Consider the following 25,434-nt stretch of genomic DNA (forward strand, 5'->3'; position numbering starts at 1 on the left):
TTATTCAGCAACAGCAAAACATTCAGCTGATACTAAAGCAACAGACATCACCTTTTCACTGAGTATTTGGGGCATGGAAGGGTAAAGAGGTACTGATGTTTTTGTGAAAAGCATTTAGGCTCAGTAATCTTTTGCTTTACAGTTTGGGTTAGATTCTGGTGTTGGATTAAGACACCTCAGTTGTTGCCTTATAGTTGCATCTATATAGTTGCATCTATAAATCAGAAGCTGAACAGAAAGCTGAAGAGCAGGTGGGGAAAAGTCTGGTGGCAATGGATACCTGGGAGAGGCTATCTGGGTGAAGTTGTAGTTCCTATTGTACCTAATTTTTGGTGCCTACAATCTGAAGCTAAATGCCACCCATTGCTACCTGTGTCATGAGTTAGCTGTGTGCAGTTATAAAACAGATGGCAAGTAAATCTCATAGAATCGTTAAGGTTGAAAAGACCTCTAAGATCATCCAGTCCAACTGTCAACCCATCCCACTTGCTCACTGACCACGTCCCTCAGTGCCACATCTCCACATTTCCTGAACACCTCCAGGGACTGTGACTGCACCACCTCCCTGGGCAGCCTGTGCCACTGCCTCACCACTTTGTGAGAAGAAATGTTATTTTCAACCGGAACCTCCCCTAGCGCAACTTAAGCCATTGCCTCTTGTCCTATTAAATCTATAGGTGAATGCTCCAAAACTCTCCAGAGCTTTTGGCCTAGGGTGGGATTTAGCTCCTATATGTAGTTGGCTATATAGTTTGTGTAAAAGACTAACTGGGGTCTTGTCAAAAGGCACCCTATGGAGTCTGTGGCATCTATAAGGCCTGGCAGATAGGAGCCAGGGTTGAGGAGGCCTCTGGCCTGGAGCAGTGCATGGAGGCCAGGTGACGCGTCCTAGGTTCTCCAGGACAGCACTGTAGCCTTTCCTCGGGCTGCTGATGCTTCCCTGATGACTGTTCTAGGCCATGTATGATCACTAAATATTTAATGTTGACACAGCTGAAACAGGGTGCGGTGAATCCCAGGTGAAGCAGGCCTGCGGCCCAATCTGCTGCATTTCCTTTCTGTAGTCGCTGGGTGGCATTTCAGTATCCCCGTGGAGTTTGCAGAAGCAGCTGCGTGTCTGTGGCAGTGAGATGGGCTGCCTACGCACGAAAGCATGCACAGGAAAGCAGCGGGGCCCTTTGCACTGACAGAGATACTCTGAACTGTGGTGCAGCCGAGGGAAAGGGTGAGGTGGCAGCTGGGGTTGTAGTGGAGGTGTGACTGAAAGTGCCTTCAGTCGAGCTGGCAGCAGTGAGCTGAAAGTGTGCTTACCTTGGAAAAAGGAGAAAGAAATAAGTTAGCTCTTAAGTTGGCAGTGTCCCCTCTAATATTTCCCCCTGCAAGAAGACCAGGGGGAAGATTCTCCCTGTGTGTCAAAAGACGGGAATCAAAGGGGATGCTGTGCCACCAGGTTGTGTCAGCAGCCCCACCGGAGACCCAGCCAGTTTCCCTTAGTGGCCGAGAGGCAGAGCTGAGCCAGAGGAGGTGACAGCTTCCACAGGGGGAAGTTTACCTTACTGATGGAGAAGCTGCTGAGTTCCATTGTCCTGAAAGCAATGCGCATCCTTTGCTTCCTGCTGTTCAGCTGGTGGCTGCCATGCTCCCAAATTGCATTTTGGGTGAGTATATGGAAATAATAACACACCTAGAAATGTAACGTACTCCACTCCCACAAGTGTGATCTTTGCTACGTGGCAGTGATGGTACAGGATAACCATCTAATTAAAACAGTTTGGTGTGTGCACTACAGATGGAACATCATCCAAACTTCAGTAATGAAATGTGTCAGTTTCTGCAGCAATGCTGCTCAATATTCAAAGTGGAGCAAGCCCGTGGTCTGGGTGCACAGGTGTTTTTGCAGCTGTGATCAGAGAGATCCTACCTGATCTGAGAACATCTTTTAGAGGGATTTCCATGCAAGAGGTGGAAATCATGCTGGGGAGAAAAAGACACAGCTTTCTCTTTTCCTCATTGCTCACTCATTTTGTGCTGGGGCGGTGACTGGCCACAAGTGGTTGTCTGTGGCATCCTGCCTACAGTCAAGAAAAGGAGTTTTATCAAGAGAAAAAGAAGTGACTGCACTTGCTTCATTGCCTATGTGTGTCCATGTGACAGAACAGATATTTGAAGCCAGATTTGCAGTGTCCAAAGCAAAAGGCTCTGAACCCTGGAGCCTGCTCTCTATGGGATGGGTGCTAGACCTGTGTCCTGTGGGCGGGAAGGAAGCAGGTACAGGCTCTTTGGGAAAGACCTACTGCTTAAGAGCATAAGTGACAGCTACATTGCTCCTGAGGAAGTAAATATTCAGTTAATGAATCACAGATGACAGATCATCTGGAACCTCTGAGAGAAGGTGCATGGGAATTTCTTTTAGGTGTATCTTGTTAATAGTGGAGTAAGCTGGAGAAGTAGTCCAGCTGTCACTTGTGTTAAACCGAAATATTTCAGTAAAAATGTGTGACATCCAGCCTTCCTCCACGGTTTGGTTACAAGGACATCAAAAATTATTTGGCATCAGAATGTCATGATGTATTGGAAAAGGAGGAATTAGTGCAGCGGTAATTGAATGGTGACATTATCTGCACTAGAATTTGAGGGAGATGATGAGCTTTTGGACATCAGCTATTTTAAGGTTTTTGACCTTTCGTACATCACACACACTCAGTTCTATATGATGTGATGTCTGGGACAAGCATATCAGCTCTTGTCAGCAGCGTTCACTCTCATGTTATGTATTGTGTGCTGTTTCATTGAGTTATAAATATCTGTCTTGTAAATATCCATTTCAGTCAATTTGAGAAGTTTGACAGAGGGAAGCAGCACAAGTTACGAGATCAGTCATGAGCAATTTTGGACTAGCAGACAGAAGATTCCTACATAGGCAAAGTGAAGTCTCCTGGGTCTGTCTTGGTCTTTCACCAAAATATTTAAGTTCTTGTCAACTTTATTGTTAGATCTGATGGGAATCTGATGAACTGTGATTTTTAACTTTGGACTACACCTAAACCGGCGTTTATCAGACAAACAGCGTTGGAGGTGTCAGAGCCTCACCATCCTGAGCTCTCTCTTTACGGTCCTTGGAGGAATCGATGCAGCTCTCCTATAGAGATGCAAATATTTCCTTATCAGAATTTCTTACTTAGGGTGTCTAGTTTTGGGTGGAACCAACTCAGGTCTGGAGATCCCAACCAAGCTCAGTTTCCCATTCTCACAGGCATTAGTATCTGTAGTAATGGATTATTCGAGATAGGAAATTGACCATTTATGGGAAGGACAAGACAAAGATTAGCTTAGCAGCTATGAGAAACCTGTAGCAAGTTCAGCAAGATTTTTGTGCACCCCTCACTCCTCTCTAGGTACAATTTAATTTTTCTCTTATATAGGAGCGTTCAAATCTGCAAGTTAGAGATTTTTATAGGAAAGAGCCAAAGGAAAATTCTTTCTTGTACAACAGAGGTCAAAACGTTGCAGCTGGTATTATATTCCCAAAGTAATATTCAATTCACCTTTTCTGGAAGTGGGAGGGTTGAATTTTTTGTGAGCTGGCTTTTGGTCATAAAAAAGAGTGAAGAGCTCTCTGGGAGAAAACAGCCTTTGGGAGCAGGTTCCCATGCCCTTCAACACTGATGTATTTTTGTTAAGCCACCAGCTGGGAACAGTTGTGATTTTTTCATCTAAGATGTAGGACCTGGGGTCAGTATTGGCAAACTCGGGCTCATGACATCACTGTATTCAAAATAAACTTTACTTCTCTTCCTCATTTCCAGCTGATCTCTTTGGCCGTTGATAGCAGCAGAACTTGCACAGTAAGGCTGAGCAGTCACAGCAGCTACAGCTAACTAAGGGAAAACTGAGAGGGAAAACCCTTGCACCTGGCTGATTGGTGGGTCAGAGCACACTGAGGCTCAAAGCCGGGAGTAAGGCTGCTTACAGCCTGGCCCACGTCCCATCAGTGGTGACAGGCCAGGTGAAATGAATTCTTCATATTCTCCCCTGCTGTGCTACCTCATGCCTTACCTTCTCCACACACCTGAAATACAGCTTGTCTTGGATGTGAGAACATCTCTCTGCCAGCAGAAAGCAGTGAGATCACAGAATGGCTTAGGCTGGAAGGGACATTTAAGATCATCTGGTTCCAAGCCCCCTGCTATAGGCAGGGATGCCTCCCTCTAGACCAGGTTGCTCATGGCCCCATCCAGCCTGCCCTTGAATGCTTCCAAGGAGGGGGAATTCACAGTCTCACTGGACAACCTGTTCCAGTGCCTCATCATCCTCACAGTAAAGAATTTCTTCCTAATATCTAGTCTAAATCTACCCTCTTCCAGTTTAAAGCCATTTCCCCTTGTTCTGTTGCTGTACGCCCTTATAAAAAGTCCCTCCCTCATAGTTCACAGAGTCATAGAATATCCCAAGTTGGAAGGGATCCACAAGGATCTTCAAGTCCAGCTTCTGGCTCCACAGAGAATCCAATATGCTGTGGAGAATAAAAAGAATGAGATATCTGAGTAAAGCAAGACCACTGCATAAACGTTTCCGGAAGGCAAAACCAGAGAAACTGAAGGGATCTTAAGGATGCCTCCACAACCAGCCCAACTCTGGAGTGAGCAACTCCCAAAACACAGCACAAGCCTCCTTCTCTGTAGTAAGTTTGAATATTTATTTGCATCAGGTATCGCTGGCTGGTTGGGATTTTTTGTTTTTGGGGCCAAGTTTTTAAAGCAATAAATGTATTTAACTTCTATGTCTCCAAAGACACATAAGATCTGGGAATAGCTAGTTGAAATGTTGTAATAAAGGTGTACTTTGCTCCCAGATATCCCATTGTCGGAGCATTGAGATTACTTTGAGGGAGCAGGCAATGAATACTGAAGCTGTATTACAGATGACTTCCCAAGAAGGCATTACATTACAGAAGATGGCTAAGAAAAATAATGGAGACATATTATTGTACGTAATTAAACCGTTAGGTTTATTTAAGAATGTCAAAGTATCTTTACAGAAATACCAAGGCTTATTTTGTATTGAAGGCTGGGAACAGAGCAGTATCTCCAGAATTACAGGTCACTGAAAGTTTATGTAAATAGCAACTCTAGGAGAATTCTTGGTGCTATGACAGCCGAGGGTGATGTTGCTGCTTTTCATCTATCCACACTGTATCCTGGTTATTTTGGGCAGCAACAGAGCACTCTGACAGGGAGAAGTGCATCTTCCAGAAGACTGCAATGTAACTCAACTGCACGTAACCAAAGGGATGGTTGGAAACAGGTTAAATGTGGTCTGCATGTGAGCATGGATGCTCCTCAGTCCTCCAGAAATTCTTGTTGTTTTAGCTCATTATTCCTGTTTCTTAAGGAGCCAGATATCCACACACAGCTGTTTGTGACAAAGTATAGAATGTTTTAGATCTGAGCCTCAAACTATTGAGCCACTGTAACCCTCCATCCTCAAAAAACTAACCAAAGTCATGACAAAAATTAGAAATGACTAAAAAAGCTTGCTTGGAGTAGAAAGCCAACCAACCTTAAACAAGCCACCGCTTCATTTTGTGATGATAATATGCATGTGTGCATAATATTTGTGCCCTGAAAAAATCAGTGAGTACTTAACAGCTGGGCCAGTGCAGGATAATACCAGCATTCTTGCTTTGGTGAATTATTCACAGCAGAGCTCTTTCAAATCAGTCATGAGGAGACTGCTATGCTCCTTCAAGCTAAAAAGTCTTTGTAATTTGTTTCCCTCTGCCATTCGTGCCAGGGCCTCCTGGACTTCCCTGAAGAAATTACTTTAATTTAATAAAGTTTATACATTGCATGTGTTAAAAAAAAGAGATATCCTGCTGTGTAATCCTATCTCTTGTAACATCTGTAAATTAATTTATTTTTTGAGAGCAAGAATGATTTATAGCTCACAACAAAACTAAAGAAGCATGACTAAATTAAGGGGAGCGTTCAGGCAGTTGGAATGCAATTACAGCTTAAATGCACATGCTGTGTTAATGCAATATCAAGGTTATGAATTTTGTCAAACAGGATTCAGTGTGCACAAAGATATGGTTTTTATGATTCCTCCCTACAATATTTGTCTAGTTGTGCTAACATAAGAAATGCCTGCATTATCAAGAAGCAATCGGGCTACATATGGCTCTCATGTGTGCATACACAACATGTCTTCTTATCTCAGAGCTGCACCAATTTGCAAATGGTGACACACACTGTGGTCTGCTGGAGAGATTTGGCTTTTATTCTGGTTGTTTTCCTTAATCTGAGGCGTTGGGCAGGAAGGATTTGCTTGCTCTCCTTGCACCAGAACACTCCAGTGCCCACAGTGGCCCTGGCAGGGGCCACAGGGCCTGGCCCCAGCTGGGAGACTCATTGGGAGGATTCTCTCCAGGTCTCAGCTTCCAGCTGAGGGTCATCTGTCAAAGTAAGATATCCCTTAGGCTCTGCAGTTGGTGGCCACTGCAGCAGTTGGGCTGTTGTGCAGCATGGGTCCTCATGCCAAACTGGTCCATGCTTGTGGGGATAGGGTGAAGGTTTGAGGCCCAAAATCACCTTTCTGTCCTGGCCCATCCTCACTTTTGGAGTTTGCTTTGAAATCCACAGGTGGTAAGTTTTACTGTGTGGGATATATGGCAGCAGGAAAGGCAGAGGGGGGGCCATCGGCCCTCTGTCCTACAGACACGTCAGTGGAGGTGCTCCTGGAGCTGGTAGGCTGCCCCAGAGCCAATCACTTATGGCTGTAGAAGTACATACCACGTACTTATGGACCAAGTACTGATAACTAAAAAAGGCAGATTTGGGTTCCTAAGCAAATGGCACTGCAAGGCCCAGGCCCGTATAGCTTAGCATTTTCATGCCCAGTGGTGTGGCTACATTGCCACTGCCTGCAGAGAATGGTTGTTAGCCCATGCTAAGTCCTGACCTGCCCCACAGGGATGGAATGGAAGAGCCAAAACCATGCCAGCAGCCATGACAGAATCTGTGGTATACATGGCTGCAGGACACAGCCTGAGCTTGTGCCTTGGTCTGTTCAGTTTTTAGCACAAATGGAGGCTGAAGCTTCAGCCAGAGCTGAGGGTTTGCGTCTACGAAGATAACAGCATTGCCATGCTCACAGTCAGTAGTACATGGGGGGCTCTGGGAAACACAGAAGAACACCAAATTAAGCCTCTGCTTTGTATTTGATTTTTTTTTTTCCCCTCTGATTCTGTCTGGTATAATTCTTGCTCACATAATGTAAAAATCAGTTTATCTGGAGGGCTGGTCTACCATGAAGGAGAAGGAAAGGAAATCACCACCACCCGTATTTCCTCACACACAGAATAACTGTATTTCTGGGGAACTGAAAGACATCCCATTGTGTGATTGGCACTCAGGTTCTTCTTTTGTGGAAGGGCAGAGCAGGGAGCTCTGCTGGAATGAAGCAAATTGAATCCAGTGGGGCAGGATGCTGGAACCTGCCCTTAAAAATGAGCGTTGTGTCTTTGCCTTCCAGAACAGCTGCTGGTGTGTGCTAGTCCTCCTCAGATTTGTCTGGAGAAGACTGGTAAGCGAAGGATAGGATCTGACAGCCCTTATTTTTATTTTCAATGATGTTCCAATGGGTGAAAGCTGTGGTAGAAGTGAGCTGAAACGTCAGATAGCTCAGGGGAAGTAGAAGGGAAGGACCCAGCAGTTCCTCCATGGGTCTGGATGTTCAGTGCACTCCTGCTGTGACACCAGTTCTGAAGACCCCACCCACAGCCCAAGGTGCCTTTTAAACATCCTTTGCTCCCCTCTGCTGCGTGGTTTCTGCAGTGAATCGTTTGGGTTCCAGGAACCCGCACATACTTCATCCTGGAAGCAACAATGATGAGTGTTAGTGCAAGATTCATTAATGCAAGCATGATGGCAGCCTCTTAAACGTCTGTCCAATGTGCATACCTGGGTCCTGCTTTCTTTCAGTGAGGTCTGTTTTTAGTAGAGGACAGCCAGAGAGTTTGCAGAGCGCACATTCCCCATCCCATAATACTACTCTGCAAATCCTGCGGTGTGCACTGTGATAGGATGCAGTGGTTGGGGTGGCCACTTTGGAGGCTCCAGTGAGCTGCTGTGACTACTGCTACTAAAACGTGATTGGAGCAAAATCTTGCACCAAACCATCTGGGTTATCTTAAAGGTGTTTTCAAAATGCCTTTCTGTTCCAAGGTGTCTGTTTTCTCTACTTTCCCTACTTTACAGATCCTTCACAGATTTTCTGATAGTGCTTGAATGACTGCTGAGAAAAAAATATACTACACTCAGGGAAGAGAATGATTTATCCAAACATGAAAGACATTTCAAAAGACAAATACTGCAGCCCAGAGACTTAACCTTAAGACTCCATTACCAGGATTATGAGCTACTAAGAGCTGGCAACTTTTTTAAAGAAAAGAACCTTTCATCTCAGTACTGAAAGAAGAGAATTTGCAGAACTGCTACTTTTTGTTTCCGCCAAAAGAGTACAAAAGTCTTTTAGAAGTATTATAAGGCTGCTGACAGAATTTAGGGCCAAATTTGTCGTTAGTGCTATTAAGTCTTTCACAGGGACTGTCTCGGTTTGTCTGTAGTTCAGCTAGCAGAAGGGACGGATCAGTGACATTTTATTAAAATGATCCAATATTCAGTTTTTATTGTAAATTGGGGATGTTGCATGTTGGATTTCTTGTTACTGGGTCAACCTGTAGCCTCAGGGAAGAGCTCCTCTGAGCTTTGTGCTCCACAACCTCCAGACAAAGCTGATGGGTCAATGTCCCTGGAGCCAACCCCTTCACACTCTTCCCATAAGAGGGGAAGAGAGAGCAGATGACAGCTGCCAATCTGATTTCTGTCAGTGAGGGACTGACCTAAGGATACTTTTGCTGGATAAATTTTGGTCACACTGTTGGTCGCGTTCACTGATATTGACTAAAATGAACTTGTGTGTGTGCTGGTCTCCCCTTTCCATGATAGCAATATTAGTCCTGCCTACACGTATCGGCTGAGCAAGCAGGGGCATCTGGGGTTGCTCCAGACATTATGGTCAGGCAGTGGGTTGAAGAGTGAGTGGCCATGAGTGGCTTCATGGAGGAGCATCACAGACAGTGCATGCCCCTATTCCCACCACCTTTTGCCTTTACTGCTGAAGGCCACACAGACAAGGGCTGTTTGCAAGAACGTTGTGGTGGGATGGATCCATCCAGAGTCACCGACCCAAGCCACTGCTTCCACAGCCAGTCCTGGGGCTGTGCCATGCACAGATGCACCTGCAGGCTTACTAGCATCTTGGTATGAACGTATGAACATGGTGCTGTTGAACACCTGGCCAACCTGTTGCTGAAATGTAATCCTGCCTATGTCAGGGATAGGATGCGCTAATTAGAAGACTTAATTATGAAGGTGACACATTCCTGTGCATGCTCTGATGCTTACAATGAGGACAGAGCCCCACAGCAACAATGCCCCACGGCTGCATTTGCAGGAGCTCGCACAGTTCCAGCTCTGCATGGCCCTTGGCACTGTTGGTCCAGCCCATCGTGGAGATGCAGCAGGGCTATGTCCTTCTGGGACTTCTTCCCCTCCAATTAAGCTTCTGCATACTGTGACCTCTGTCTCACTATAGTAAGATGATCCTCTGGCAGGGGATTCAGTTGGAAATTAATTAGTGGAAGCAAAATGTTGTGAACGCATACAGTGCTAAATTTTTATTCTAATGACCTAGTTAATAATTTCACTTCTTCAAGCGAAGAGGGAAAGTAGCGTGAATTTCAGTGCTTTGATCATGCTGTGACATTTTAATGCTAACTTGCTAAGATAAGGGTCTGTGCTAGTGGTGTTATGCAATAGCAATCTGAAGGTCTTATGGTAGTTTGGAAAGAGCCCCATTTGAAAGGTGGACCAGTCACCCATAAAAGACCTGTGTGCCACTGCAACACTGCTGAAGGGAGGCTGGCATGTTTCACTGGTGCACACAGGACCACAATCCAGAGCAGGAAAATGCCCCTCTTACACCACTGCTCAACTGAGGCAGAACATGCCCAGAAAACCATGCTTCTGCTCTGGGGACTAGCAACACTGCAGTTTTATATGCTTGTTAATTTCATTCTTCTTCCCTGAAAACGTATCCAGACTTTATCTACTTAATAGAGAGCTTCACCATCTGCTAGTGACATTCAATATTCTTTCTTTTTAATTCTGAAATGGCCTAATTGACTCAAGGCCACGTTGCAGCGACAGGTCTGCAGGCAAGCAGACTGCTCTGGGTGTCTGACGAAGCTGTGGGAATCAACAGGAGCTCTTCCTTCTCATTTTGAAACCAAGAGCTCATACCTATGAAGATATAATGAGCTTCACCATTTACAATAGTACTTACACCAACCCGTTTAACATAAACAGCAGAGCACAGGAGACCCAGCATACCAATGCCCTGCGTTTGTGTTCAGTGCTGGAATCTGTGCTCAGCAGATAATTGCAGAAACAATGGATACCTGCATTCAGTACAACAGATTAACCATGATCATCTGCAGGTCTGCTGCAGTAATGGGAGGCACTTAAATTCAGGTATTTTAAAAGTGGTTATTCTATTATGTTGGCACAAAGGCAAGGATGTAGGAGGGTTTTTCCACATCTGGGACTCCACTTATAAGCTAGCAGTTACCACTTTTCTAACCTTAAGGAAGACTTTTTTTTTTATTCTGTACTTCATTTTTCTGTTTTCTTTAATATGAGCCTTTTGATTATTATTATTATTTAAGGGAGATCCCTAGTGTTCAGTTCAGGCAGTGGGACACCAAGCTGCATCAACAAACAGCACAGAAATAATAGTCATGGATCAGCTTGGAGCTGTTGGAAGCAGGGGGCATGAGGCTGACAACAAAAGTTGCTCCTGGCCAAGTAGGATCATTCTTAGAAGAGTGAGCTTTGAGAGGTATTCAACTCATAAAGCTGGCACTAGAGCTGTGGCATTTGTGCCCTCTGCTTTGTGGGAGACTGAGACTGGAACGCTCCAGATTCCTTGCAGTGCCCTGTCATCAGCTGGTTGGAAATCTTAAATCTTCCCAAATAGAAAAACAATTGGAAAAACTTTGTCACATTTCCATGAATTTAAAAATACTGTTCGAATTACCTGCAGCCTCGCGATTGGCTCCAGAAACAGGGATAGTACTCATTTATTAGATGCCATCAGCCTTGATACCCGTAAGCTCTTCCTAAATGGAAGGGAACTATAATAAGGAAAGTGATGCACTGCAACTATTGTCCGTTTTCTCAGCAGTGCCTTAAAGTGCTCTTAATAACCACTTTTTGTATTAGTTAGTTTGGAAATAATATCAATTACTGCCTCAGACCATCTCTGTCTATGCGTGCATATTGCTGACAGCAGCGTTATGGAGCCAAAGTTCTGGCATTTGTAAACAGCTGACATTAGTGGCTCAAACACTGAGCAGATTTGTTTGCAGTGACTTTGCTGTGCTCTGTTTTATCTATAGATTTTCCTCCTCAGGAGTGTTGCCTTGCTGACAGCACTCTTTAGTTAAAAGTCCCTGTCTGGAGAAAGACTTTCAACTGCAAAGGTGTTAGACTACTTTCAAAGCTTTTTTTCATCAGAGATAAGATCTATACTTGCCTACAGTCAACATCTTCGAAACAACATAAACAAAACAGAAGCCATCAACAAACTGCATTAATATTTTAAAAAGGTGTTTAATTATTTATGGCGAAGCTTCAGAGTATTCTTTATAGAAAACTTCAGTGTAAGAGAGTTGCCTTGAGATACATTTCTTCCTGATCAGTACTGCACCACTGGGAACAGTTTTTAGGGCTTTTATTTATCAGAGAACATCGTCAACATTTAGTTAACTTAGAAGAAATACATTAAAGCCACTTTGCATAGCGGGGTTGTGGTATCATTCGCTCGCTGTTTGGGAATGCAGAAGTCATCACAGGCTTATTGGGTTACGGCCCGCAATACACAGAGGCACAAAGGAGGTGCCTGAAGTGCAGGTTTACTCAGAAAGCATGGAAATAAGCTATTTTATTACAACTTCTCTGATAACACAGTGGATCTGCTGCGGTCTGAAGAACCATGATGATAGTCATTGCCCCAGGAGCTGAGCCAAGAGGCTGTGTCACAGGACTGTTAGGTGGCTGAGGAAAGTCATTTGATCTTCCAAACTCATGTTTCTCAGGTATTAGAGGGGATAGGAAGATATCAGCTTCCTCTGTAAATGCTTCCAAAGGTAGAAATGAGAAGTAACTTACGAGCATGATTGGCATAAGGGCAATCAAGCAGTAAGGGCTTAATGGTAGTACAGATTTGCAGGAGATAAAAGTTGTTTTCTTGGAAACACTCCTCTGACCACCAACATTTCTGGTCTGGATGCCTCTCCATATTAATTTCTCCCTTTCTGCAAAAGGATCTTAGCTTTTCTGCATTTGTAGCACTGAATTTAGATATATAATTCCACATCAGTGGACTTTCTGAGAATCTCAGATTTATTGAGGAAGAAGATGCTAAATGCTCACTGATGTATCAACAGATCACCACTAAATCCAGAAGATCATCTTCTCCAGGTCCAGGCTGGTGTTCTCTTGCACAGCCCTGGTGTCCTTTGCCTGCTGCAGAAGTGTGCAGATGTGTCATTTTTTGATGACATCTGTGTTACCGTATGAAGTGTGCGGTGGTCTAAGCCCCGTTCTCAGGGAAAGCATCATAAGCACCAGGATAGTTAGGTTAAAAAGGCAGAGGCACAGGCAGATTTATTACATATCTATTGGTGTAGACAGTGCACAGAAAAAGAAAAAAAGAAAAAAGATTATTAATAGAGACTGGTGTAGTCTTTCACAGTAGTTGAACGAAAGGGAGTGAATTCCATCACTTCTGCTGGGAGTTCATCTTTTCTTTGACTACTGTTAGCCTGTTCCTGCTGGGCATCGCTTTTATCTTTGACTCAAAGAACACTTTTGAAGAAGTTTCCTTGGCAATCTTTGAACTTGAAACTATCTCATAATCTAAGGCATTTCAGAGGGGAAAAAGAGATTCTGGACCGACCTGCAAGGAAGCTATCACACTACCCTCTGAAAAATGAGTGTTCTCTGTATGTGAAACAGAAGAGCACTGAAGAGCAGAAAAGAAACCCAACACTTACTCAGGTTCCAGGTTTAAAGAGAATACGAGCCAAGTCAATGTGCTTGGAAAACAGAAACACTATTTGGAGACAAGTTTATTTAGCACTAATCTACCAGTTAATAAGCACTAATCTGCAAGGAACTGGCTGCAGGATTGAACCCAGAGAGTCGATGACTCAGTGTCAGTGGTGAGTAGTGTCTCCCAGGGGTCACTGTCGTGACCAATACTCTTTAATATCTTCATCAATAACATTGACAGTGGGGTCGAGTGCTCTCTCAGCAAGTATGAGGATGACACCAAGCTGTGTGATGCAGTTGACAAGTTGCTCAAGGGATGGATTGCCATCCAGAGACACCTAGACAGGCTTGAGCCGTGGGCCCAGTGGGCAAGCCTCACTATCAATGCAAGATGAGAGATGAAAAAGGATTGAGCACAGCCCTGCTGAGAAGGACTTGGAGGTACTGATGAATGGCAAGCTAGAATGAGCAGCAGTGTGTTCTCGCAGCCAAGAAAGCCAACCATATCCTGGGCTGCATCAAAAGCAGCGTGGCCAGCAGGACAAGGGAGATGATCCTGCCCCTCTGCTCTGTGCTGATGAGGCCTCACCTGCAGTACTGCGTCCAGATGTGGAGTCCTCAGTACAGGAGAGACATGGACCTGTTGGAGCATGTCCAGAGGAGGGCCACAAAAATGACCCAAGGGATGGAACACCTCCCTACAGGGACAGGCTGAGAACTGGGGCTGTTCAGCCTGGAGAAGAGGAGGCTTTGAGGTTACGTGACAGTGGCCTTTCAGTATCTAAAGGAGAAACACAAGAAAGAAGGGGACAGACTCTGTAGCAGAGTCTGTTGTGATAGGACAAGGCAAAATGGTTTTAAACTTTAAGGGGGAAGATTTATGCTGGATATAAGGAAAAAGTCATTTACAGTGGGGATGGTGAGGCACTTCCACAGGTGAATGCCCCATCCCTGGCCTTGAGGTCAGGCTCTACAGGGCTCTCAGCAACCTGATCTAGCTGTGGATGTCCCTGTTCATTGCAGGGGAGTTGGACTACATGACTTTTAAATGTCCCTTCCCACTCTAAGGATTCTATAATTCTATGATTCTAATTCTTATGATTTTGTAAGTAACTCGGGGTGCTTTTACACCTGCAAGTCCTGGTGACCTGAGATGAGGTGGGGTCTTGCCTTTTCAAAAGAGTAATTTTCTTGCTCTTGTGCTTGCAAAAGAAATGTGATCCAAAGGAATAATAATGGTTTAACTCAAAAGAGCTCTATATTTGCTGCTCTTTGAAGAAAATTATTTGTTTGGCTTTGGGAGGAACTGACTCATGGTATTTAAGTATTTGAAGCTGGCAGGACTAACTCAATTTCTTATTTTTGTGCTTAAAACTTTCACAGGCTCTCTGCAATCACAGTACTGATGACACACAGGGACCTGAGCCTTCCCTATTTGTGCATGAATTCACAGTAATGGCACACACTTGACCTTGGTGTGTTGAGAGCAGAATGAGAGGAAAAACAAAGCGAATCCGAATCTCCAACTCTGACTGTGTGCTGATTTTACTGGCTTGGAGACCTCCTGTTGATTCAGGGATGTGAATTCCTGCAAGAGCAGAGGACTGGACCTGATGATCTGAAGGTTTCTTCATGTTTCAAATGGAGATCCAGCTCTTCTAGCAGCAAGTTTACTTTGTACATATGAAATGGGAAGTTTCTCATGTTATTTTCAATGCCAGATAGTACAATGTAGGACAATCATTTGCTATTTTGCAGATAACTTACTTTGGTGATACCAAATGTGTACTGTTAGGACTATTGCCATGTAAAATATCACTGTACTATCATACTGAGGCATGGAAAGATCCAAGCTTATTGAGATGGCTTTTGCTTTCATGTGGAAGGTCCATATTGAGATTTGGTTTGGTATGGAAGTCTTCTTAGATAAACTGAGTATGTATGTGAGCTCTTAGATGCTTCTACTGCACATAGAAAATTGATTAGCACTACTGTAGCTCTTCCAGAATAGCACTCTGTATGGGAACAGTTGAATCACGGCCTGAACCTCTGATTGACCACCTGAGGCGAGCACTGAGTCAGGTGCAAGGGCACAGGTGAACACAATTTCACCTGAGTGACTGGAAGGGATGGAGCCAGGCTCCACCCCTCCTAGGCCCCATTTAAGGGCTGACTCCCAAGGAGGAAGGATCTCTAGCTGGAGGAGTGATCTCTAGGATCGCTCCTCTTAGAGTCCTTCTGTGAGCCCAGGACACGGGTAGGATCTTTATTTCATTACTCCTTTGTAATGTGATAATCTCTCTGGTCCTGTATACCTATTTGCCATACACGCTCTTTGTCAGCACTCCCAAATAAAAATCACCTTATCCATATATAAAAGTGTGGGGAGGGGCAATTGTCTGTTTATTCTGCCTACACCTTGTGCTTGTGCCTGTTCACAGCAATTTTCTGCATGTGTGAATTTGTTCTAGAAGTTCTCATCATCTATGGTACAAGTTTTTAACCCAGTGCTGCTACCCTGTACCCAGCAGACATCTGCACACATCCACCTCAATTCCTGGGGCACTTTCTTCTCATCTTGTTGTGAGAGAGCCTAATTAATTTAAAAGAGGGTACAAGGGCCTTAGCACAACCACACTTCAGCAGGAAACCATTGCCTCTCTCCATCTCATCAAACTTGAGTGGAGGAAGGGAGGTGTCTGTAGCTCGGCTGAGCTGTTGCAGAACGTGGTGCAGATTTTCAGGTTGTAAATTAGTTTTAATTTGCATCAACAGTTGTGTGCGTCTCTGGCTTACTTCTAAACTGCAGAAGTGAGAGCAATTAGTCTGATTAAGTACATGACTGCTGAGCAGTCAGTATAGACTCTAATAAAGCATGTATGCTTTTTCATTAAAACAATTTTCATAATGTAATTCTATGAAGGCTTGTTTTCATTCACTGAACTCCATATTAACTGTTAACAGAAAGCAGAGCAAGAGTTTTAAGGGCTACCTCGCCATCTTCCCGTTGCCATCTTTACTGCACAATATATTCAGTTGTGCCAGTAGAAAAGCAGTCACACAACCAGTAGCATCTTTAGACTTTTTTTGTTTCCTCATTCATTTATTTGCATCAAATAACTTCTACACATTCTGTGTTGTATTTATTTTTGTTTTGACATACATAGATTTAAATTCTTTGTGTTAGGAATGTTCTTGTTATTTAACTGCTCAGCACTTTTTTTCAAGTGGTGTTCTGATCTTCAGATATGACCTAACAGAATAGAATGATGAAAATTGTTGCAGTAAAATATAATGATAAAAATAATGCCTCTCAAAGGGCACACATGCAAATGGCTTTTCAGATGTTGTGAAGAACTTTTATTTACCAAATGGTTGAGAGACTTTATAAATTAGAGATTGCCATTAAGGCTTTGAATTTATCCTCGTGTACTTGAGGACATAAGGGGATTCCTGTCCATAAATCTGCAGTGCTCATTCAGGAAGATGGCAATCATGTGTGATTCAAGTGATTTACGATATGCAAAAGCAGCAAATCACAAAGCCACAGCAGTTAATAACAGCAATCAGATAAAAATGTTTCTGCAAAACACGTCTAGTATGAATGATGAGTATTAATAAATATCACTGGCTTAATGCAAATAATATATCACATTATTAAATATCACATTAATAAATCTCACAATCTGCTGATGAGTGCTTCGTATTTTAAACGCAGTCTTTCTTTCTTGCTGTTGTCTCAGCTATTGGGATGGATTTTTAGCCATGGCCTACTGGGATATGTACTTGGTATCTCGCTCCAATTTATAGGAGGGAGAGGAGGTTCTTTGAAATATGTATACCCGGCGTGAGATTAAGAAACAACGATTCAAATGTTGGTCTGACCAGTTTATTACAAATGTTAATAACGGAGATGAAGGAAGGGGAGGACGGACACTGTTACAGATTGGGATGATGGGGGAAGGGAAGGCGAGTGATAGAAAAGATAGGAAGAAGCAAGAATTGCGTACAGTGGGGATAGTCACCACCAGGATCCGGCAGCAGTCCCGTTGCACGATGTTCTGCCGGTCCGAGGCCGAAGGGCAGGAGCAGCGAGGCCGGTCTTGGGCAATGAGAGGGTGCAGGTACCGGGTGGGTCCAGGAAGAAGCCGCAGAGTAAGTCAGGGAGGAAGCAGCAGGTCTCAGGTAGCAGGCCCAGGGAAGTCCGTCAGCATACGGTCCGTAGTGAGGGATCTGATGGCAGACATCTATCCTCATGGTTGTTGGACCCTCTTTTATCCTCCTTTTTTCCTGCCTACGTGACATCCCTGGGTGCCTGAGCAAGAGTCATGTGTGTACCTCCTGAGATGGCCATCTTCCTTGAGATAAGTCCACACAAAAGACCGTTTCCCGGCCATTATCAGCAGCTTATCCCACTCTTGTTGCCTCTGCCCTTGTCCATCTGTGCTCCTTAAAGGATTTCACAACCCTTTGCCGGGACCTGTCCATCAGTGTCCTCCAGACAGAATATTTCTCTACCTTTGCCCAGGACTTGCCTGGACTTGTTCCTCAGCAAACTTTGAGTCAATGATATAAAAGAATAATCTCTTACACTTGGCCACCCTGAGTCTCTACAAAGCAGTGGAAGCAGGAAGAGAAAGGTGGAGGAGCACCATAGGCCAGCTCCTGATATCAGGAGATCTCTGCACATGGAGCACAGCTTAAAGCATTATCTGACCCCGGTGAAAAGCTGGTGACAGCCTTGGTGAGAGTCGTATTCATAATTGATGTCCCTCGTTCAGCTTCCGTGAAAGTCCTGGCAGCACAGTGGGGCTTTCCTTACCCAGGAGGTGCATTATAATCTCAAAGGTAAGAAAATAATAAAGTTAGAACTAAAAAAGTAGAAAATCAAAGGCATTCAGCTATAACCAGAAATCCTGCAAATGTGCTCTGGAAAAAGATGTTGGTGGCAGACGAAAGGCCCCAGAGCTCGAAACCTGCAGTGAAGTGATGGGATCCATGGGCCCTGTCTTGCTCCCTGCTGGCATCAGGTGGGCAGTGGGGCAGGACCAGCAGGGTCTGTGCACAGCTGCTGGGTGGAAGTGCCCCATGTTTTGCCAGAGTTGTGTGGATGGTGTGGGCTTGGGTTAGGAGAGTGAGAAACAGAGGATACGAATGTGCCCCCAAATGGACCCTCATTACAGACACAGGCACTTCTGTGTATTGAAGAGCTTGGGAAGGGAACAGGCTGCAGAGATGTCCAAGCTGATAATGAGATTCTAGAAACCAAAAATAAAGCAGACACAGGCATAGATTTCTCCTCTTTTGCCACTTCTCTTTCTCACTTTGCTTTTCTGACCCTTAGGATGTGTTTTGCAAGGCCAATTTTAGGCCCCAATCCTTTTAAAATAAATTTTCTTTCCCTCTCAATAAGTGAAACCTAAAAAAGGCAAAAGACATCTTGTAGATCTCCTTAAGTGGAAAACACCCTTAAAGTATGCCTGGTAGTGATCTCATGAGCAGCTGTCAGTCCTGGCAGGCAGCGGCAGCCCAGGACTTGCTATTCTTAGACCAAGAAAGCGTAAGTAGGTCAAGTTACAATTGGTTCTTGTAAACACCGTCCCCACTAAAACCAGAAATTGATCCAAGGTCAGAAATGTGTAATATGCTGAATCACAGAGATAAAACAAACGGGGGTTTAGTCTCCAAATACCCATTCTTTTAGTTCATCACCATTTGTACCAAGTGTGTTGAGACCCATATGTTGCATGTGTTCCGAGACCTCTCTTTGGTGGGCAGATGCCATGAGCCCTCCTCAGGGCCTGGCAGAAACAAGACGGCAGTACAGCCCCGGGATGCCTTTTTATTTACGTATCCTGAGGTAAAGTGAAATAGTTAATGAGACTAAAAAGGAAGTTGCAATTTGATAGTTCTTCACACTTCCTAATAAAACACAGGGTATGTGTGAGCAGGGTAGCTGTGGGCACAGTGCTGCAGTCCTGTTTTTCAGACCTGAGATGGATGCATAGATTGTGCTGATCCAATCAGGCTCCTGACTCCTGGAAATGGAGCTCTTCGGCTCATGCTTGTTCCCAGCCAGCTCCAGCTGCCCACAGGCCCTACAAGCTGGTAGGAGTGACCCTCCTGACTGAGTAGGAATTTCAGCTCCCATTCTTCCCTTTCATCTGCACCAAAATTGAATCTCCAGGGAGCAGAGCATCAGTGAGTAACCAGAGGGCCACCAGGAGGTGCAGGTTCTTAGAACGGGGCTTCTCCTTGGTGCCCTCCTTAATTCCTCGTCTTCTCTGAACCCATTTATGAACTTCGGAGCTACTCATATCTGGTTGAAATCAAACCAAGCAGCACTGTGCAGCTTTTGTGGTGCTGTTGGCTGGAAGTAAATTTCTTGGGAATGAGGGACAGTGCTGGGCAGCTGGGGTGGACCTGCAGGACGCTGCCTTGCCGTACTCCTGCCTCCCTCCAAGGTTGGCTGTTCAAGCCCTCGGTGCTTCACGACACCTCGTTGTGGTCTCAGCTCCCCCAAAGCCACCTCACCTGCCTCTGTCTTTTCTTCTCTCTCTTCTCAGTGATGGAAACATTCAAACATGGAAGGAGCTCATCTGTAAGCTAAGAGAAAGCATTGGGCTAAAATGTGGTTTGTAAACCTGATGCGGATTGCAGTCCTGCATTTACTTATTCTTAATTGCTCGATTTTATTCTCAGTTTTATTTGCTCTATGGGCTGGCATTATAAATTTGTTTCTACTCTTATTCCACACAGGTATTATATTACAGCTCAGGGACCTCCTCCACATCCAGTTGGGCACTGCCTAATTATAGCTCAAGCTGGCCTTTAAACAAGCGTAACACCTTTTTAAATAGCATTCTTCTCTATCAATTTTCTCTTGCAAATGTTGAAGGTGTGCTATGGTTGCTTACAGTTACCCTGATGGGGAACTGAGGCCAAAACATCTTTAGCAACATCGAGCTCACCTTGAGCATGAGAAAAAGTTCTGTGCTTAATTGCAGTGCAGCAGAAGGAGGTTTCCAGACAAGCTGGTAGGCAGGGCAGCATGAGGAGGCTGATCCGTGAGCTTCCAGCATAAAAGACTGAGTCTGAAATATGCTTTGCTGAGTCTGAAATGAAGAAGTATTGTCTTCATTCTGAGGCTGAGTTGGTGGACTCCTTTAATTCCTTGCCCTTGTTAGAAGAGATTAAAAATATAACATGATTGTAATCTCATTGTCACTCAAAAAACAGGTTAAATCTGTAATAAATTGGGTTCTTAGTTGGAATAGACTTGCCAATACATGTGACTTACAACGATGATCACAGTGTGTTTGAATTCCTCCTTGCCGGTCCATCACCTGAAGTCACCCTAACAAACAAGAAAACTCCACTTTAACTGAAAAGCAAATGTGCATCTACTGTAGTTAGAAGAGCTTGAAACTAGGACTCCTAGGGCATGAAACTATCAAGAAAATGACCTCCTGCCCAGCGGTTGGTGTTTCACCTTTCAGGTCTTTCAGGTTCTAAACAAGGGGCAGCAATAATAACACTGGGAAGTTCACAGGTTGCTACTGGCTATACTGCAGCTTTTAGTGTGCAAATAAAACTGTACTTGTTTATAGCTGACACAAGGCTCAGCAGCAGCTTAGGTAGTACCTTTACATCTGAGTATACCTCCATATTAGCCAGGCTGTTAAAGATTTCAGTGATGGGAGTGTTTAGGAGGCTGACAAATCAGGCCAACCTTAAACTCTTCAGCTAAATTGCCTGCTAAATTCATTCATTAGCAATACACTTGCTAATAGGCAATTCTTACACAATATTAACCATCATTACTACATGGAGAAAACTCTTAGTCCTTTACAGTCATAGCCTAAATTAGCTGTGATGGCACAGTAGCCTGGAGCTAATAGTTTGGAAGTGGTCTGTGATCACTCAGAGTCACCAAGATGAGGTCTGAGAGTAGGAGAATTTTGGGCTCTTGATTATTCCTAATGTTTTTATGCTGCTGCCCCTCTCCAAAAAGGGGCAGCAGGTGTCCTTTGCTCCTATACTGCTTATCTCATTTGCTCTTGTCTTGCTATTAATGCTGCTTGTCCTACCTGTTCCTAGGCCCTTGTGCTTGTCTTGTATGCTGTTGTTAACTACACTGTTTTATCATTCATGATGAAGGCACAATAATATCAGTTATATCCTGACCAGTGCACTTCTATACATGCCACAGGCCCTTATCTTGTCTGTGCTGTACTGATATGGAGGTGATTTAACCTGAATTTTTAAGCATGCAGTTCTATAACTGAGGTAGTAAAGAGGCTGACACTGAAGTAGATACCACAGTAATTAAAAAACAACAACAACACAAAACACATCAGAATCCAAAGACTCATAAGGAAAAAAAAAAAAAAGAATTGGGGAGAGGCTGAATCAATTAGAAACCATGATCGGATTTTTTGTTTGCAATTTCAGCCTCCTCCTTCTGGCAAGGCCAGCCTGGCTGCAGGACTTGCTGTTTCTGAGGCTTAATGAGAACTCCTGAGAGCTTTTTCTTTCTGTGCCTTTCTGGAGCACTTTGTCCTCAGGGAGAGCATTAGATTCACCTCTTGCATCCTCCTGGGTGTTTCCACTGGGTACCAGTGCTAAGGCAGATAAAGCAGTGGTCCAAATGGGAGTAACTTCCTTTCCTGACCCACCACCAGAATGGGGCACCCAGACTGAACAAAGAATGACTTTGAAGCCCTGTGGAAAAATGTTCTGTGATCCCAAAATGATATCCTGCAGGCTACATGTGGTAGTGATCACTGGGATCTGGAGAGGGGTTGAGACAGAGCTAGGTCACCACAACCCAAAACTGAGACCTGAAGTGTCCATCCAAGTGATGCAAGCCATGCCACAGTAAGTGCCTGTGCATCGTCCATGCTCACCAGGCTCCATACTATTTAGATCCAGGGACTTTGGCTCTGTGCAGGATGTGCAGGTTGGCACTGCAACTCATGTGGAGCTCTCCAGCTGTCCTATGTAGGTTTCTTGGGGATCCACACATTGATCTTTGCACCCACTGTAAGTGACATTTTTCACTTAGCACTGTAAAGCAAGGCATTCAGGGCCCATGGAATGAGAGGTACTGGGAGAACATCAGGACAGTAATCCATGACAGAAGTGTCCTTCACCTGGCTTGGCTAAATACCTGATGGAGTGTGGGGCCAGTCTGCTAGGTGACAGTGTCATACAACCTAAACATGGAGCAAGACTCACAGATATATGGAGGAAACCCAACTCTTTACAGTGGTGTCTAGTGATAGGACAAGGAGCAATGGCCAACAGCTGGAACACAGGAAGTTCCACACAAACATGTGGAAGAACTTCTTTACAGTAACGCTAATAGAGCACTGGAACCAGGTTACTCAGAGAGGCTGTGGAGTCTCCTTCTTTGGAGATATTCAAGACCCATCTGGACACCTACCTGTGCGACCTACTTACTGTAGGGAAGCTGCTTTAGCAGGGGTTGGACTTGATGATCACTAGAGATCCCTTTCATCTCCCACAGTTCTGTGGTTCTGTGATTCTGTGAAACCCTCTCCAACTGTGAGCTTATCAAAGATTACAATAGACTTCAGTGCTTGTCTTCCTCCAAGAACACAGAGAGGAAACACATCTCACCTCAACAGAAGCGCTGGGATGTGCTGAGCGCACAAGGGAGATGACCAGGTATTATTTTCCATTTGACCTCATACCTTTTCTAGATGAAAAGTTCTGGCTGTTCCTTTTGGGAAGTAGAAAACTGTAAACACTTTCTTCATAGAGCACTCAGCTACTGAGTTCTGTAGCATTTCCTCCTGCTGCCAGGGCTGGAAGCTAAGGACAGCAGTGAGTTTCAGCTAGTTCAGAGCTACAGCTCCTCAGCAAAGAAAGTATTAATGCCCTGACCCCATCCTGCAGAATGGGGGTTAGCACTGAGCAACATCCTTCAACCCCCAGAGCAGGGTCTGCTTCTTCAGCCTTGCAGAGTGTGGATCACAGGATCTGGCCCAAAAAGGTGATGATAGGAAGGGTGATAACAGCAGTGAAGGAGGGTGTTTGAGCCAGAAATCCCACTGGTTTCATCTCTTCCACCTGGTAAGCACAGACCCCTGCAAGTGTGCTGGGAAATGCACCCCACACCCACAGACAGCGGCATCACTCCATCCTTTCCCCTTCTGTCTAGTTTCCAAAATGAAGCATCTTGGTACATCTGAGGAGTTTGCAGTCCTTTTGTGAAACAAAATTACCAACTTCACATCAGACCATCTGTGTTTCCCTTCAACAAATGATGCAGCTTTTGGATGAGCAGAGATGTGCAGACAGAGCAGAGCTGTGCACTCCTCATTGCTACTATTTGACACAATGCATACCCATGCAGCTTCCAGCTAAAAAAATGGAAAGCTTTTAAAATATTGAGACCAGTTACACTTTGGCTGTATTTGCATTTACGTTTCCCTGCAATTTCTTGTATTGCAGAGAGCTCCTCTATTGGTCAGTGGCAAAACCTCAAATGGCCAAAATAAATGTTAAAAAGGTCACTATTTGGATTTAACACGTCCCTGTGACAGTTTCCCTGGGGGCTGACTCATCAAAACCCCTGAAGTGCTTTCCACTTTCTATGTGTGAGGAGCTCTTCTGAAATCAGCAGCTGACTCATGCAGGGTGAAGCAAGGACTTGAGCACTCGATGGGATGCTATGGTGGCTCAGTGCACAGACAAGTGGGGGTGCATGGGTTGTCCACCCACCAGACTCGTGCATTTATTTCATTATTCTTATTATTTTTTGCCACTGGGCAGAAAAGATATAGGTATCTAAAAGCTATGGATGCTGTTGAGCTTTCCTTCTCTTTCCTCAGCTTCTCTGAGTTCAAATAGGTCTGCAGCTCTCAGAAGGCACTCAAAAGAAAGAAGCTTTCTGTGGATTTAAATGCAAGCATTACTGTCTGCTTGGCTGCATGCCCCCAGCGGGCTGCACTGCAGATCCACCTTCCTCCCACTGAATAATGAAGGCACCTTTTAACTGTCTTCAAACATGTTTTACGCTATGTGGAGAGAGAGTTTCCAGGACCAGACCACTTGCAGGGTGATTTTTTGGTGTTGTTTAAATCATTTTCATCATCTGTGTCCATTCAGATGCTGCCTCTGCGACAAGACCATGGCTTTCTCTACCTTAACATAACGGTGGATAATGTAACCAGCCCTCTGAGTGAGGACTCGTCTAATCCTGCTCGACATGTTCTCTTGCTTTCCACGTCGGAAAGAGTAAGGACAGCTGAAACATTATACTGCAGGATCCTTTCTGTAGAAATAATTTATCCAAACAAGTCCCTCTGAGATCAGACAATGCCCAGCCCTTCCTGTATGAGGTTTCGAAGCAAGTGGTGGCACAACGCGACCCCGTCTGCTTGGCTCACAGCTTTCTCTGGCTGCACATTGTGCCTCTGTTGTTTGAGACTGATGGAGCGCAACAATGATCTGGGAAACCTGCCAGACCTTAAGCCCGTATTGGTACAGGATGGTGTGAATATATATATAACCATGTGCTGTAAGGGATACTTTAAAGGCTGCTCCAGCATGGACTAACGATTGAACAGCCAAGCTCTCCTGGAATTTTGCATCTATAAAGATTAGCTTTCATTCCTCAATAAATTATTGCTTACCTATCTGAAAACACCAAGAGATTTAGAGTATCTGCATCTGTGATGAACTCCAGGGCTGTAGTAAAAAGACCCCAGTCCACAAACACAGAAGATCACAGTACCAATGTAATAGGGGAATCAGTGTTACCGGGTAGCACAAGGGCAGATAGTTCATGAGTGGTACATTTCTTCTTTTTAAAAATAATTTTGAAATAGATTAAAAAAAAAAAAACTGTATTAGATTTACAGTATTAACAATATTTACAGTATTATAAAGGTATTTACAGTACACGAAGCATATATATAATGCAAATACTTATTAACATAGCTTTGATAAGTGAGATTCATCCCTGCTGACTTGGGATTGCAATTTTCAAACAAAGTTATTTCAGCCATTACAAAGGGGTTCACAGTAAGTCCTGCACAAACTCACAGCCCTCATACTGAGACCTCCTTCTGTCCATGGCTGCCATCTTTCTGTGCTCAGGCAGGAAGCTCACACTGGAATATGATGTTTGTTACATGCAGCAGAGGGCTATTTTTGTGCCCTTATATAACAATAAAAATGACTTCTCTATTTTGGACTAATGCAGACAGAAATTTGAATGTCT

At 44.3% G+C, this 25,434-nt stretch overlaps 1 long non-coding RNA gene across 1 annotated transcript; it reads left to right on the forward strand.

Annotated features, from left to right (window-relative positions):
* Positions 1 to 4,349: 4,349 nt before the first annotated feature.
* On the forward strand, positions 4,350 to 16,863 carry LOC121109183. The gene is made up of 2 exons (XR_005862850.2): positions 4,350 to 4,681; positions 14,562 to 16,863. It is a non-coding gene; the product is annotated as an uncharacterized LOC121109183 (long non-coding RNA).
* The last annotated feature ends 8,571 nt before the right edge of the window (positions 16,864 to 25,434 follow it).

Source organism: Gallus gallus, chromosome 1 (genome assembly GCF_016699485.2).
Source record: "Gallus gallus isolate bGalGal1 chromosome 1, bGalGal1.mat.broiler.GRCg7b, whole genome shotgun sequence".
Lineage (NCBI taxonomy): Eukaryota > Metazoa > Chordata > Aves > Galliformes > Phasianidae > Gallus > Gallus gallus.